The 17,990-nt window shown below is 41.6% G+C and overlaps 1 protein-coding gene and 1 long non-coding RNA gene across 6 annotated transcripts in view; one reads left to right on the forward strand and one right to left on the reverse strand.

Moving 5' to 3' along the window:
* Positions 1-17,990, forward strand: part of pknox2 (pbx/knotted 1 homeobox 2) — a 92,422-nt gene that overhangs the window by 31,782 nt on the left and 42,650 nt on the right. The window lies entirely within an intron of this gene.
* LOC103476230 (uncharacterized) lies at positions 9,751-14,318 on the reverse strand. Its single transcript, XR_535425.3, has 2 exons — positions 13,856-14,318; positions 9,751-10,203 (listed from the first exon to the last, which is right to left on the reverse strand). It is a non-coding gene; the product is annotated as an uncharacterized LOC103476230 (long non-coding RNA).

The following is a 17,990-nucleotide window of genomic DNA, read 5'->3' on the forward strand; positions in this document are numbered from 1 at the left end:
AAAACCAAAAACAAATAGAAAAACAGATTGCAAAATCTTGTTGTCCACAGCCTGAACTATGTGTTATGTTTCAGACATATTTTCAGAATCACTCCTTTAGATTCTTTTCCTGGAAACAAATTCCTACTCTACAGTTTATGACACGTCTTTACTAAAGTCAAGCTAGCTCTGTTACTCCGTTATTCTGTAGTCTTTTAACTCAAATGTAATTCAGTCCTTGAATGACTCTTTAAATTGTATTCTTTGACTATCTTCAGACTTAAAGGACCACGTAGACAACGTGCGGCTGCCTTTGGTTGACAGTCGGAGGAGGCCTTGTAAACTAAGACATTTGTGTTTTCTTCCACACATTCCCAAATAATCACACAGCTTGTCTCCTTGTCCTCTCAGCCCCCAAGTGTTCCCCACTCTTTCCCTGCGTCTCCTCTCTCAGAATCTCCACCATGATTCCCTGCCAAGGATTGTTTTACGCTTAATTTTGTTAGACTTAATGAGATTTTACTAATTAAATCTCCTCCTGGTTGGAGACCCCCACTTCCTCATTTCCTAACATAGCCCCCCTCCCTGCCCCCTTTCCAGTTAAAATCACTCCAGCTTTCTGAGAGATTGCTCAGCAAGCTATTTTGCACAACTAAACGTCCTGCTTTTTCTTTAATGAATAACAGCAACAGTGAGTTGTAAAAGGCGAGGCCAGGTCTATGGAGGGATTCTTCATTTTGTGCCAAGATGCTCTGGTGATCTCGTGATTGCAGCTGAATTTTCAGATCTGATTTGGTTTGGAGGGATAAGAAAACACTGTTGGCTGACCAAAACTAAAATCGACATCAGGTTTGGTCGCTACACTGTGTTTGACATTGTATGATTCAGTTTATGGGCCTTAAATGTGCTTTTACTTAAGCTTGTGGCACACAGGTCAGATACTGTAAAGCTAACATGTTCTAGATCCACGTCTCTTTTAATAATCCCTGCATTAACCGAAGGCCAGTGCTAAAAGGGAAGTGCTGAAGGGTGGGATCAAATCACTTCAAGCAGTAAGGTCTCGGAGGTCGCCGCTGACAACAGCCGCTTGCTCTGCTATTGTGGACGCCCCTGTGGGACTCTCACACTGACTATTGTGGGAACTAGCCTCCTGTTTCCCCCCTTTCAGTCCTGGATATCCAGTGCCAGGGCTCAGCGCCTCGGCCAAAATGTCCATTATGCACCTCCTCACGTACCCTTTTATTTTTGTGCACACTCATACACACCGCTCAGTACAAGAAGCATATACGCCGTGGCCCTCTTGTTTGGGCGAGCAGGCAGAGTGCCCGTTTCAGATGGGACTCCTTTCTTCTTGAAGGCTCATGCTGATCAGGTTTCTGCCACCTGTCATTCAGCTTAGCAGGCAGGGAAAGGGTGGTGGGCAGTAGGAGGGAGGGGATGGGGGTGCCATGGCAATATGGCACCGTGCCAGCACCCTGCCTGTTGTTTCAGCTTACTCAGAGCCTCTAAGATTGTGCAATGATTCCTGAACTCGTGCGGTCGAAATGTCCCCCCTCCATCCTTACACACCAGGGTTCTTGACCCCTCCAGATTTCTTCTTCTTCAGTTTTTTTTTTCCACTATTTCTTATCATCAAACTGTTTTTTAATAAAAATGAAATAGCAGTTTCCAAACTGTAATTTCATCACGCTATCCAACCTGGTGCTTTGTGAGAAAGTATAATGTTCTCCTAAAGTCAATAACTGGAACACATGATATATCGGTATTGACATCGGTCCGATAAAATAAAAATGTGCCGATATTAATAGCCAATGTGTATTTCTACCTTATGTGTTTTGTGAGGGTTGGTCATGTGGTATTTGTTTGGTTATGTATAGCTGTTATACATACATGCATACATATATGTATGGTCTGTTATAGCAATATCAATTTTGGATATTGATATCGGCCCAAATTTCCACATCGGTGCCTCCCTGGTTTTGATCATCTTCTGTGTCAATAGTTTGACTGAAAACTATGTGAAACTATGTGATCGACCTTCTAGGGGACACATCCTGAGAAACTTTTCCTGACCTTTTTGTGACACGACTTCCCTTGAACACTTGATGTTGTTCATTATGAGCCCCACTGTGTGATCTCTCCATCGCCCTCGCTACCTCCGTGCCTAACTGTTGTCTCCTAGTCCACTCATATCAATTTCTGCCTCAGAAATAGTGTCTACCCCACCAACCCTAATTGTAATTATGTTGATTTAACTTAAACACATGCAGCTCCCTCCATGCTATCTGAATGGGAGCTTATTAGTTGGAATATATTTTTTATTTATTTATTCCCATTTCTCAGGGTCCCTGTCGGCATTTCCAATTACTCTTGTCGTGCGGCTGTAATTGCCTCCATGCTAATGGCCGCCAGACAATCGTGCTAAATGAGGTGAGGCCGAGAGGCTAGGAGCCTGACTTCATTAAGAGCTAATGGGATTTTATAAAGGGGGCTGCAGACCCAGCTCATCAAAAACAGCAAGATGGAGGGAAAACAAAACAGATGGAGGGGGAGAGCCAAATCACAACCAAAGTAACTTAGCCCGCTTCTCTTCCTGTCACTCAAGCAAAAAAAGAAAATCGTACTCTGCTATTAAAGAGCGATACATAACTGTGAACACAAAGCCACTTAAAACCTCTACTGTGGCCTAAAGTGGAAAAATCGACGCAATGCTTAACAGATCTGGACCGTTCAGCTGAACGTAAACAAGTTATTATGATGTGCCTCACGACTGGGCAGCAGCCCCTTACCAGCAAAGTAGCAGCAAAAGACAGAAGAAGTGTAATGTTGTTTTTGTTTTTTGTTTTCTGCAGAGTGGACAGTCCAGGCCAAGTACTCCCACATTATTCACACATTATTTAGACAGAGGCAGAGCCGAGCAGCACAGAAATAGACGTGAATGTGGGTTCTTTTACACAACAGCCTGTTCCGAAATCAAAGGCAGTGATCCAAAGTATAAATCTGTGCAGGTTAAATAACAAGTGCAAGCAGAAACCGCTCAGGTCAAGACTAACAAAGCAGCTAAGACATGTTTACTGCATACGCATAATACATTGTTTGTGTATGACACAAAACCAGAACACGTTTAAAGCCGGACTATCACAGCAGGTCACTCGTTGCCTGCTTAACAACCAGAGCAGGTTCTTTTACACAGTGGAGTGATGGTATCAAGTGGCTTTTCTCAACATTTTGACTTTTAGTCTTCTTTCAAATGTATTTCTGAAACGAATAATATAGATGTTTTCTTTTCATTTGTTTTCCTTCAATAGACTTTAAAGCTTTGCCACACATTTTTGTCTTACCTTAATGGTTTTTCTGATATTTTATCAGCAAAAACAACCTCCTTGTTGTGTGAGATGTTAGGGTTATTGCAGCTCTTTTGGAGGTTTTGCAGATATTCCTTATTAATATATATGTACTAGCTCTGTTAGAGCCTTTGAACAAAGAAAAAATCTCTCAACTCACACTATATAGGTTTTGAGATTTGTATTTACTATGTTGTTGCTTAAGATTTATTTTACAGACAAGGAAATGTTTCAGAATTCGTTTCTTGTTTGTTCATAAATACATTTTTCTCCATTGTAGCTAAATCCCTGTATGATTATTTGTAACAGCTTTATTATTGTTATATTGTAGGGAAAAAAAGACATAAGGACCTCGACTCTTTCTTTAGGAATCACAGATGGACCTTTCTGTTTTCACATAATACGGTATAAGATTTCTAGAAACAACAACACTGAAGCAAATAGTAAAATAAATTGTGCTCATCTAAATAATAAAAAAAAGAGACAATTTCCTCTTCAGTGTTTGTCCAAAATGGAAGACAATTATCTACTTCAGGGAGAACATTCAAATGTAGTTGGCTCCAAGGGAAATACGGCCCTTCAGGTCTGAAGCATTTTACTGAAACATTTTGTGTCAGTCATACACTGACTGCACAGTTGAGGTGAGAGTGAACTCATAGTTACACTTTCAAGGTTTTACACGTCTGCTCATAAAGGACAGGCCAATTAGTCCAAACCTCTGACTGGTACCAGCCGTGTCTGCTTTATTTTTTTTGCTTTGTTGGTATTGTTCTTGAGCCAGTATTTGCCATAATGTGTGATGCTCATGCTTTAAAAGTTGTTCTCTCATCCACTGTTCCACATACTACTCCACACAAGTGTGTTTTTATTGTAGGTACAGTATGCTGTGTATGATTAGTGGTTTGCATACAGTTTTTACTGCACAGTTTTGCACCAGTATTTATTAGCCTTAGGGTTTCTGCCACTACTTGTAATAAACCTAAAAAAACAACAATTTTATTTGAAATGTCTAACCAAAAGGATGTTGGTAAAACTAAAACCAAAGTAAAACAACGACTAAAGATCAACGACACGAATCACCAAAATGACAGAACTGGAGATTAGCTTAGGTCCAGATTAAGGATGCATGGCATCGTGCTGTTCCTGATATTCAAGAGGCCATTGTTGCATGACAGATTGGGAGTTATGCTGATTATGACACGATAATAATTACGATCATCGTGGATCTTTTTAAGAAGAAATACGTTTACGACAGCTCGAAAAAAAATACTCACTTGTGCTGAATCCCTGTGCATGTTGTTGCTCAACTTGTCCCCTGAACAAACTGTACCTTCGATTGGTCCGTGCCTGTTTCTCTGTCACACTCATAGACAATTCAGTTTATTTTGAAAACCATTTCCATTTATTACTGTTCTGATCCCTGTTTGAGCCTGTTGTCTGTAATTCAATTGAAAGAACTATGAGTCCTAAACCAATGCAAATAATTTATGCTTCATTTGGAGTTATATAAATACATTTCACTACGGTAGCCTATGAGGGCACGATAGGAAATGACTTTAACTAACTCGTTGTAAAAAGTGGGTACAAACTGATAAGAAACGACGAAGCAGTCAAATGCACAAAATAGAGGAATAACCAGCAAAAAAACGAAAAACAAAAAACAAATAGGAGGGTTAAATAGGAAAATGGAGGTTTGTTGGAGAGTTCTTCTTTTAAAGGCGAGTCCATGTTATCTCATGTTTGTTGGGTTTGATTGAATTTGAGTTGGATGTTTTTGGAGTCTTCTGATAAAACACACACCTCAGGAGTAAAATTAATAAAACTGAATTTTGCTGTGTATAGAGTATATTGAAATGACTTGCTTGCTTTCGTATCATATGAATAAAGGATGAAATGTGATGTGTTGTGTCTGTCGAAATAGCAAAACTTCTTCCCTGAGTCACTTTTTTTCCCCCCACCAGACTCTTCCTGAAGAAGTGTGAGACAGATGTGCATAATCATCGGGGCTGCAGGGTGTTTTTGTCCCCTAATTTGCTGTCCGTCTGAGCTGCCGGGATGGTGGGACGACGGTTGCGGTTTAAGGCTCGGCCGTGGCAGAAACAGCTGTCCCACAGCTGCTATCTCTCCGGCTTCAGAAAGGGAGGGGGAGTGGGATCTGGGGTTGGAAAAACAGTCCCAAACCTCCTGGGTCAGAGCCCTGGTATGGCGGTCTCCCTGGCAACTGGAGCTGAGACTGTGCTGATGTGTGTGTGTGTGTGCGTGTGTGTGTGTTTACCGTATGCGTTAGCGGGGAGCAGAGTTTAGTCAGAGAGTCGAAAAACTGAAGGTTAAGGTTGCAGAGCCCTGCCTCGCTTTATCTGTGTTTCACTTTTGCGAAGGTTCCCGCCGAATGTTTCCCCGAGATAACCTGGAACTAGACCGAATCTTTCCCAAACCGACCAACAAGCAGCCGCGGTCCAAACCACACCGGGGTGCGCTCGGTGCGCTATCGCTCCCTGTTTTTCTCAAACAACTCCCTGAGCTCAACGCGAGGGAATGTGAATCTCCCTGAGACGGAGACGGCGAGGGGAAGAGAGAGGGCTTGGGTTGGATGAGGAGAATGTGCCTGTGTGAACTGCGGCGATGAATGGGGAAGGGGGGAGAACAGGAAGATAAATGGGGGGGGGGAGGGAAATGGATATGGAATGATACTTGGCTTTTCACCAAAAAAAACTCCAACAAAATAACAGCTGCCATCTTTACTCCGTCAACCTTCCAGAGCACCTCTCGACCCTGTTTACCACTTAACACATCAAAATGTCTCCCTTTTAAAGCATTTACTTTGACTTTCAACTAATTAGTATTCAAAAAGACCGAAATTATGCCTATTTGTTTATTTATTTTACCAGATATAGTTAGATATACCCTACCTTCCCAGTGATACAGCGATTAGTTGGTCGTGTAAATGATCCCGTTCTGTGAATTCTCACACTCGAGATAATATTGCCCACCAGCCTTCTGTGCAAACACGTTCAACGAAGCAAGTTTGTGGGGAACACAGCGGAGGCCGTCACAATGGGCCTGCGAAACAAAGGGACAGTAACAGGTGTTAGCTGTGACACATGAGGAGTGAGCGTGCTTTGGACGATCAAGGTGCGAGAAGCCTGTATGGAGCCTTTTTCTATTGACATCAGCAGCACATGGGGTGGTTGGCACAGAGCGCGTCTCAGTTCAAGTTGCACGGCGTTTTGTTAAAGTGTAAGTCCTCCAGCCCTCTGGGATTGTTGGTACTTCCCTAACGGGAAGTCTCATTGGAGGAAGACATGGGAAGGCATGTCTACCAAAGTCGGATGACTTAAAAAGCGAATCGAGAGTCAAACATGGATCGTCCCGTGATTAAACTCGCCAGAAATTGTTGTATTTTGTTTTTTCATTTACATCTTCAAAACAAAGTTCCTTTAGAATTAATGTTAAGTTTTTCCTAGCATGTTTGACTGTTTCCATAAACAGTATAACATCTAATTGATACATGCAGTTTTCTACCACTAAAGTGACCTCAGAAAGTTAATATTAGGTTTCTGGAAAATATCCAATATGGATTCGTCTTTAAGAATTATGACATAGGAGGTCTTAAGAAAATCTTGAAAATACTTTTACCTCGCTGAAAGTTAGCACACGGGACATTTAATTTACAAAAAAATGACCATTGTCCACGTAGAAGCAACACCATAAAACCGTGTGACTTTTCTTTTTAGGAATACTTTCATTCTTTCTTTTAAGTGGAAACATTTTTATCAACATGAGACAGAAGTGAAGACAATAAAGTAAATACAATAAGGAGGATAACACAAGGCGTTTGTGTTTTTGGAGACAGACTTGGAGCAAATAAGTGAATGTTAGTTCACACTGGGAACGTTGAGCTGACTGAGCAGCCGACGCCTGCTAACCCAACTCCACGTCATAGTTTGTCTTTTTTACGATTGGAAATAAGTGTTTTGTTGTTCAGAAGAGAACAACAAAACACAGCACAGGCACGAGCTCAGATCAGAACCAATAGGGCTGCAGTACGCAGTCTTAAGAAAACAAGTCAACATTTCATAAAAATAATTAATTACAGATTTCTGACTGATAATTGTTGTGTTTGTATTGCACCAGTTTTTGTTTTTTAGTGTTTATTGTTGGGAGAATTAGCCGCATTGTTAATGCACACGCAAAATTGGAGTTCTGAGTATTTGTTATAAGTGGGCCTTGTAGTTTTTCATAGGACAGGGATAGTTTTCTGTTGCCATAGAAACACCCCTGAAAAGGTCAGTGCTAGAGGGTTTTCTTTATATATATATATATATATATATATATATATATATATATATATATATATATATATATATATATATATATATATATATATATATATAAATTATTATAGGGAGGCACAGAAACAACAAAAAGCATTATTCTTGTCCATTCTTCTACATTTACCCACCAGCAGTCTCACACGCACACACCCACACACACACACACACACACACACACACACACAAACCACCCCTGCCACCAATATTTTCACATTGATAAAAAAGAAAAAAAAAATGCAGGATTTAAATAGTGCAATTACATGGCTGCAAATGGTGAGAGCCCCCTCACTGTATTATTATTATTTCTTTATTCTCTTTTGAAGTCGGGAATTGAAAAGGGAGAATGGTGGACAGCCTGTGCAATGCTTGAGCTTTGTGTTTCGGTGTAGATACGTCGCCCCCCTGCCCCCTCAATCATTGGCAGCTCCTTCCTCTCTCCCCTCCCTCTCAAGTCATTTTAATTAAGTCAGTCTCACTGGCATGGAAGGCAAAGATAATTGGAGAGGGTTTTTGGATGCCATTTACTCTAAATGACGCCTGTTTCTTCCCATTCTCTCAGTTTTTCTCCACTCCCACAGCTTCTCCCACCTCCCTCCCCCTCCTCCCCGCCGCCGCTTCTCGTCTCCTGGCAAAGAGTTACCTATCTTCCTCCTCCTTCCCCTTTTTCTCTTCTTCTATCTTATATTCAAATGTGAAATATGGATTAACCTCTTCTGTGTGGCTCAGGGGACATCTTCCTGTGAATTGCAAATTTTGGCCAACATTGCAATTTATTTGAAATGGCAAATCAGGCAAAGCAATTTACTGGAAATGAGGAGCTTCTTTGAACTCTTCCCCCTTTGAAAAAAGTTTGTGGATTTTCATTGCTTGGAGAGCAAAAAAAAAAAAAAGAGGAAATCCTATAGAACTATCCCCTTTTTCCTTTTAATGAAAAACAATTCAGAGAAACAAGACGGGCTTTGATTTGCTCTTTATTTTTGTGAGTAAAAGCCTTTCTATAGCTTCTGAACCTGAAGTTGATCACACAGGAAGACATGAACACAGACTTTAACACCAGATTACCTGGAAGAAGCACTTGCGTTCATCAAATTTAAACGATTTTTTAAAAAACTATCTGTAATACGCCCTTTGTTCAGACAGATTTCATGCTTACGTTGCCAGGGATACAAAACAGGGACAGAAAAAAATGTACACTAGGATTTCCAGTGGGCATACTCACAATGGACATGCACAAGCTGGACCTCTATATCACTGCTTCTAAAGATATTTGACTGGTATAAGCGAATGCACCACAAACAGTTAAAAATGTTCACGTGGACCATCTTAATTTCATTGTCTGTTTCTTAGTACTGTTCCCCATTTTCAGATAGATTCTAACCTCCAGTCAATAAAACAACAGAGTTTTCCTTGCTGGTAGACGTGAGCGCTGATTATGTTGTAAAATGGGAGATAAAATTGGACAAAATGCACAGCATCACCGACTACCCGCCACGTTTCCAGCCACCATGTCGTTTGCCTCCCAGCAATGTGGATGGAGTCAAACTACAGTAGACCCCTGCCTGGCAGTGGGAAGTATGGAACTGATGCCTGATAGGATGTCATTATTTATAGCTGGAGACCTCAAGTTTGAGCCGTGGCAACTTTTCTTCTTCGTTTTCTGGTGTCAGTCATGCGCTGAGATAGACTGGTGACCGGTCCAGGGCGTCGCCTCACCTCTTTCCTAATGACGGCTGGAGATGGGCGCCAGCCAGCCGACTGAATGGATGCGGACCCTCCTATTCTGCCAGAGTTTGTTCGAGAACAGGCTCTGCGTTGCAGTTTTTTTTTTTACCAGCGTGTGGAACACACAACTTCAGGGAGTTACAGTATATATGTATGAACCAAGAGGTGAAGGCGGATGGTACTAAATGTTTTTTAATTATTTACAATCTAAAGTTTTATGACAATTGACAGATATTCTGTAAATATGCTGGATAATTTTCTAATCTGTGCAGATCTGGCAAACATTATTTATCTTGTTCCAAAACTACATTGTGTCATGGCGGGTGTGATACGATTAACCCACATGCAAGAACACAGGCAGGAGAACAGGAAAAGTTTAATAGGTTTATTATGAGCAGGGGGAAAACTGGTTAGAGCGGCGAAAAAACAGGGGAGATGATGAGTTTGAGGTTTGTGGGAAATTTGCGTTGCATCAGAGAGTAAAGGAGGAACATACGGGTGTTGTGGTATTTGTGACCCCTAGGAGGGAATCAGAGATTCTGGGTTTCCGTTTCTTTGGTTTTCGGGGGCGTTTGCTAGGAAACGTCGAGTCCTTAACGGAAGTAAGGAGCAGCAGCTTGACTTGAGCTGGAGTGGCGGCGTTGGAGGACGGACAGGTCAGCCAGGGCTTGGAGAGCGTCTGAGCGGGCGGTTTGCCAATTTGAGAGAGATGGATTCAACGGTCAGATTGCAAAGGGGACTCGGGCATCTGGCGGGTAACTTCCGCCAGCGTCACGAGGGGCTAACAGGGAGCGGATGTCCGGATCCGGATGCTCGGGTAAGTTCTGCAAAAACAGAGATCAAAAAAGTCAAATTATTCTGACAACAAGACTAGGGAGACACAGCAATCAACAAGAGCTAGGGGCCAAGAGAGTACCATCACTAGTCAACAATCTGGCGTCGAAGTGTTGGCAAACCGCTTCTCTTAACCCCCTGTTGTCCTCGGGTCAAAATGACCGAGATTTGTATGTGTTTTCCCTGTACACAGAAAATGAGGACAACAGGAGGGCTGCAGGTAAGGGCGTAATTGCCGACCGGTGTGTAGATGACGTAACAGGTCCGTCCCCGGTGCAACCGTCTCCAGGACTCCATCTAGAGGAGAAAACCAAGCCCAACCTCCACCCAGAACCTGACGCATTGTTTTTTTTTTTTTTTTTACAATATATAAATCTACTTTACATATTGTCTTTTGTAGTGCTTTGAATTGAAAACTTGAATTAATTAGAAATTAGAACGCCGTAAACAACCACCGGGTATTAAGACAAACGTCCCGCCACAGTATGGCGGAACATTGTAGGGGTTTTAAAAGTCTTAACCTACTGACAGGTTCATGCCGTGTTCAGTCACTTATTATTTTTTGTTTGGAAAAGAGGCAAATTCACGCCTCCATATTGAAATTCAGTGCGTCTTGCTTTGCACGAATGGAAATTTCACATTGAAGATACAAATGTGAGATTGCAAAAAGGCTGCCAACATTTCCAGGATCAGTACGTTTCATCATCGAAGAAGATACGAAGCTCAAAATGATAAAAGGGGACACGTTTTTATCATCAAAAACTGGAGAGTGGGAGAGACTCTCACTGCAAGAGTCTCTCCCACTCTACTGCTCTATTGCTCTCTGGCAATGTTTTCACTTTGAGTGGAAAAAAAAAGTGTAAGAATGGCCAAAGAAAACTTAATATAAATCATGCTAAATATTTATATTAGAAATTTTTGTAATTATTTTTATGTATTTAATTACAATAAAGTAACATTTTATTTTTATTGGAAGATTAGGAGGAGGTGAATCTAGATTGCAGCTTGTACACTGTCTGAAAAATATTCACCCCTGTGGATGCTTTACCATGTTTGTTGCTTTAAGTCAGTCATGAACAACACAATTTTGGCTTTTTTTTTTTGACAAAAATGACAACCCCTCTCCCCCCCCCAAAAAAAACCCACTTAATGTCAGAGCGAAAACAGGATCCTACAACATGATGACAATTAAATAAAAACATTTATTATTATTTTCACTTTAAAGTGACTCCCCTAAGAGATCCAGACAACCAGTGCTAGAAGTCTCACAATGAAAGGAATGGAGGTGACCTGATTGCAGTATAAAGACACCTGTCTCTAGAAGGTGCATTCATTGGTTCATTGGGATTTCCGACTCCCATTACAGTAAGACGAATAAAGGACACGCCAACCGAATCAGAGAAAAGACCATTGAAAAGTACAAGTAAGTGGATGGACAAAAAAAAAATCTCTTAAATCATCACCAAGTGGGAGGAATATGGCCCAAGTGTAAATCTGCCTAGATCAATCCGTCCTCACAACCTGGGTGACTGTGAAGAAGGAAAGAGAGGGAGAGAGAGAGAGAGAAGACACCACACAAAGAAATGATTTCAAGATAACAAGGTGGACGTTCTGGAGTGGCCTAGCCAAAGACCAGACCTCGGTCCCATAGAGAATTTGTGGCAGGACCTGAAAAGCGCTTTTCAGAGTCGACCCCCACGCAGCCTGACAGAGCTGGAACAGTTTAGCAGGAAGAATGGAGTAAAACTGCAGCGTCCAGATGTGCAGCCCGACTGAGACCGATCCACGCATGTCTACTAAATATTGACCTGAGGGGGGGTGAATATTTATGCAGTGATCTAACTTCTGTTTCATATTTTTATTTAATTGTCATTATTTTGAAAAAAAAAAAATCTGTTTAAAATTAAAGGTTTTTTTTCTAATCAAAATAGTCAAATTTTGCCGATCAATTGTTGATTTTTGCAAAGCAATAAAAAGGGTAAAACATCCAAAGGCACCGCACGATGCCTTCACCGATAAGAAAAAGATCCGGCCTTTGAGTTTCTGAGCAAGCCGGGCACGAGTTAGCTCAAAATCATCCAGTTTAAGTCACCAGCCGGTTTCTTTGCTCATCTGTAATCTAAATCCAAATTCTGTTCACTGTCAACAGATTAAATCTGACTCATTCTCAGTCATACTCAGTGCAGCGCACCAGTCCAAGTTTATTCTGAAACAACCTAGATGGTAATCGAAGTCTGTTAGCAGCACTGCCATTATTTCAATAGTTGGTGATTCATGTCAGCTGTATAGAATTTAGCAGTGTGTGTGTGTGTGTGTGTCATTTTTAAGTGTGTGTGGGGCTCCCACTATCAATCAGGAAGGGTCGGGTCCTGCTGCTGAAAGGGGGCTACAGTGGGCCACCCATCCAGCCAAGCGCTCTGGGGAGATCCAATGTCCTTACTGCTTTAATGCGCTCCAGATGTCCTTTCAGCCAAGAAGGAAAGAAAAGAGAGGCGAGAGGGGAGCACAGAGGGATAACTGGAGGCTTTCGTACCTCAAAGCAGACCTCGGCTTCGCCCACAGACTCCAGCTCTCGCTCGTCAAACATTCTCCTTAGAGGAATTGTTGTCGGTGCACCTGCAGTTTGTGCTCTTAGAGAAAGCTGAAGAGAGTCTCACTGGCATTTACACAAAAGGCAAACAGTCACTTCTCTCTGTGGCCGTTTTGTAGGACGCTTGCGTTCCGTTTTCTTTATAACTGGGCGGAGATTTGTCTCCCTCTCATGTCGCCCGAAAGAAAGGTACGACCTGTTAGCGACTCAGGATTGTGATCTGGCCAAAAGCTTCAACCAGGATTTCAAGTTTCTTTCAACAACTCTGAAGTATGTACATTTATGCGTGTATATATATATCAGGGCAAAGTAAAATCAAGGAGACATTGAATATCATATTTACTAAAGACTAAACGAGCAGTCCTACGTAAAAAAAAATAAAATCATCGATTTATTTACATACATCAACAGGTACTCAGATTACTTCTGGCACAGCTTAGCTTGTGACTCTGGTGATATTTATGATTTGTGGTCGCCACCCACACAGACTGTACAACACTTTTTATTGACTGTTGTGTAAGAGAGCAGAGGTCATGACTTTGACTCCCAAAGCTGAGCAGAGATTTAATGTTAGACATTGGGGACATGTCATGGCTGCCCCTTTTGGTAGCTATTAGCTGGGCTCATGTGAATGTTATGTTATGTAAGTAAAAAAAAACAAAAAAAACCTATTCTCTTTTAAAAAATATTTATTTATTTTGAGCTTGTCTGATTGTGGAAGTATCTCGATAGCTTATATAGCATGAGAGTGTTGCTCAATGCTCTGTATAAAATAAGGTTCGGCTTAAGTATCTTAAATTGAACCTGCGTGTGTCATATATTGCATATATCTATGCTACTTACAGCACAGGTACACGCTATAGGCAGCAGATGTCAATAGTGCTTTGCAATAGTAATGACACCCATTGAACTCTTCCACCAGAGTTTGCATTCTCACCTCCCCAAGCTAACCCCAAGCTAACTTAGCAAGCTAACCCCAAGCTAACCAAACTTTCTATGTAAACAACTAGAGTTCAATTAAAGACGACTAAACAGGGCTGGGGTGAACGCACCTGTAAATCCAGTTGAGGTCCTTTTGCATGACTCTAGATAGGCCATTCCTGTTTGAGACCTTCTTCTTCTGTGGTTGAAATCACAGTAGACAGTGTCACAGGAGGTCATTAGCTTGAGGTGAGGATACATTTTTTCCCCCATATTTCCAGGCTGGTTTGGAAACCCCCAGGTTGAGTTGTTGTTGCACTCCGAGAGTCATTTTGGTTACTCACCGCTGCTCCAGGTTCTCTCCATAGGTAAATAAAGACTCCGTGTGGCTCTCAGGCTTTTGTAAGCCTTTCCAGACTGACAGATGTCAGTATCTTTATTTCTCATCTTCGCTTTATGTCCTTCTGACCTGGACAATCGCTGTTCCTTTTATTCAGATTTTTTAGCCCTCTTCCCGTTGTCAGGAAGGTTCTATTTTCTTTCAGTGAAAACAACATGATGACAATTAAATAAAAACGCTATATATATATATATATATATATATATATATATATATATATATATATATATATATATATATATATATATATATATATATATATATACCAGGGTACATCTGGAGTACCAGGGCCTCAGGGAGGAACTGGAAAAGACCTGGAAGGTGAAGACCACAGTGGTGCCTGTGGTCATCGGGGCCCTCGGGGCAGTCACCCCCAAACTGGAGCAGTGGCTCAAACAGATCCCAGGAACAACATCAGACATCTCAGTCCAGAAATGTGCAGTTCTAGGCACAGCCAAGATACTGCGCAGAACCCTCAAGCTCCCAGGCCTCTGGTAGAGGACCCGAGCTCAGAGGATGAAACAGACCACCCGCGGAGGGTGAGAAGGGAATTTATTATATATATATATATATATATATATATATATATATATTATTTCTTTTTTTACCGTACAGTTATTTGTAGCATATGATATATGGTACTTGATGCATGAGTTGCTCTTGCATTGGAGCACTATATTTTATTCTACGTGGCAGTGACATTAACTCCCAGGTCAATATATCCTGTGTATATTTAGCCTCGTTTGTTATTCAGATCTATAGAACAGCAGTATCATTTCTATATGAACAGGACTAGAACAATGTGCTCCCCCTCCCAAACAAAGCCGGACTACTTCAGGGATATATTTTTGCTCGTTCTGCGGACCTCTCTCTTGTTCTGCATGTCCTTCTCTTTTCACTACTCTTTTGTTTCTCTTCCTGTCTCCCAGCTTCTCTTTCTTTATCCACCATGACCTTACCCTCTCCTCTTCCCACCAGACTCCCACCCCCACTCACCCCCCATGCCTTCCTTTTTAGGCCGCAGAATCTCTCTCACCTTAATGTCTCTTTTATTTGAAGCAGTCCACACACCCCTTATCACAGAGTGCCTTCTTTCCTCTCACCCTCTGCAGCCTGTGTGCCTCTGCCGTCCACCTCTCTGTCTGTTCTCCCCCCGCCAGTCGTACTCCACGTCTCTCCCCCATGGCATTTCAGAAGAAATTTAATATGGGTTTGTTTGGTGTTTCCACTCAGCTGCCGGCTCTCTTTGCCCCCCCCGACACTAAGACAAACAGAGTCCATCCAGCCAAGAGCAGCAAACACACGCTGCTGTTGGCCTCATTATTTGCTCCTCACATTTCAGGTGACTCCTGCCTCACTTCATTCTCTTTTTTTCCTCCCGTCTTAAATGGAAAACTCATTCTGGATCTATTGGAAAAGGTTTTTGATGACTTCTGTGGATGTATTGCATTGTTTTGAATTGCAGTAGAAGATCATTGTTTGGACAAAAAAAATTATTAAAACTGAGTTTCGAGTTGTAATGGGTGGTTTGTCTTTACTTTTTGAAATCCAGTGGACTGTGATGTTTTTATAGTTTTCTCCTGGCTCCGTCTGACCGACTGGCATTTTAATAAGTTCTGCAGAGGTGGAATATATTAAATAAATAAATAAATGATACTTTAAATATTGCTGATTTTCACTGTTAAACGCCTCTTTAATATTCAACTTATGCTGTATGCTACAGGATAATGAATATAATCAAATACTTGAATAATTATTCTAAATATCAGGTTTTTGTGCACATTTGAAAGTTGTACACAGAAACATCTTTGTAGCAAATTAGACAGTCGAATCCTGACGGATTGAAAATGGGTTCTGTTGCAACATCAGTGACGTTGCTGCTCATCCATGACAGGACAGGAGAAATAGGAGGTGAAAACATAAGATCAGGACAAAACAAAAACAAGCAGAGCCTCAGTCAGAATTATTTTCTCTTTTTAGTTACAAAAGAATCACATTGGGAACCACACAGAAGAAATTAAAGTCCATCCATCCATCTGTATTTATGGCTTAGGGTGAGTCCTTGTTAAGAGATTGGTGGGAATATGTATTTTTTTTTTATCTCTAGTGTTCTTTGCTGTTTTTGGTCCTGAAATGTGGATTTGGAGTGCAAAATTGATTTAAGTCATTGGCTAAGACGTGAACGGTGCTGGCTAATTGCAGTCTGTTTGCTGTTTCACTAAGACATTGGAGTTTTAAGTGGGCTACATTAATGGTGAACTAAAGACAGACGTGACATTTTTTTAAGCATAGAAGAGTCAACAACACCAACTTTCTCCTCTGGGTGAGAGCTGACTGATTTGCTGGTGTGTGTGTGTGTGTGTGTGTGCGTGTGTGTGCGTGTGCATGCGCATACACACGCAAACACACACAAGCCCTAGGTGGGCTTGTTTGCAAGCCCACCTAGCTGTTGGACACCGTCTTTTTCATGATCAGACATCTGCAAAACCTAAGAGGTCCTTTTTTTTATCCTTTTCACAAACAGAATAAAGGGTGTTTAGCTTGACGCACTTATCTCTATAATCAGGTGTCATAATGACAGATTACACATTTTCCTCACACAAGGTCATGCTGACACTACCTGGGCAGAGCTTCATAAGACTAACTTCAACTTGTTGAGAAATACTGTGGCATTTTAGTAACCAAAGGTGGTTTACTTTTGTTAATCAGTCATGGGAAATATTTGAATATTTGTGACTAAAACCTAAAAATTTCACAGGTTAGGGCCGTGCAGTTAATCAAATTCATTGTTCAGTTTCGATTTTGCCTCTAAACAATCACAAAGAATTGTAATTATCAGCTGTATTTTTCCTCCCTCTGTGGGTCTGACTCCAGGCGGGAAGCTGCCACCGGCTGATCGTCTCACAATCAGGGCAGAACGTAAATATGAAATCATCTTTGACTAAAATAAATCACTGCATATTTTGGTTTGTTGAGACTCATGTGTGTTGTATACTTGAATAATTATTTCCCAGAGGGTAGGTTCCTCAGCGGACCACAGGTTTACAGTGGCGATAAAAAGTATTCATCTCCTTGAATGTTTTAACCTTTTTATTGCTTTTACAAATCAGTCATGATTAAGAAAGTACAAAAAAATAATAATAATAACAAAGCAAAAATATGTAACAAAATAAGTGACTGGATAGATATCGACCTCCTTCTAGTCAGTATGGACAAAACTCAGTTAGGTGGAAAAGTGACCCGTTCAGTACAAAATCACACTGATGACATATAATGATGATCCTCATTAAAGGGCAGTGTAAAGGCACAATCCTCGATCTTTCCTGTGGATTGTGCTGTTGTCCTCACTGTTCCTTTGGTGAAGTTTTCGTGATGTTACCCAAACAAATGCAGGCCACAAGGACAACGAATCACACCAGATGTGTAGATGTGGAGAAATGTCCCCACGTACCACTTGCTAAGTGAAGCTTGTTCCGTCCGTCTTCACATGTTCAGACCATGCAGACTGCGACCAGCCCAGTGGAGTTCCTTAGTGCCAGCTCAGCCATCGTCTGCTTCTGTCTGCTCTGTTAGGCAGACTTCTGCCTGCCTGATGCGTTTTGCCAAGACAAACTCACCATCCCCTCCCCGCCCTTATACCCCCCAGCCTGAGAGCCGCAGAGACCGAAGTGGCCAATAGTAAAGACACAGACAGGCACAAGCATACAGACCCACATTTGCACGGAGACAGACTCCCCCCACCTGCTAATCCCCCCCACTCATTAATCCCACTTCGACTCTCCTCAAATATTCCCTTCTGCTGATCTCATTGTGAGGAAGTGTGCAATTTGGGGCTCTTGCGGGGCAGAGGGGGATTGTGCAACAGG

This window comes from Poecilia reticulata, chromosome 14 (genome assembly GCF_904066995.2).
Source record: "Poecilia reticulata chromosome 14, P_reticulata-male-v2, whole genome shotgun sequence".
NCBI classification, from domain to species: Eukaryota; Metazoa; Chordata; class Actinopteri; order Cyprinodontiformes; family Poeciliidae; genus Poecilia; species Poecilia reticulata.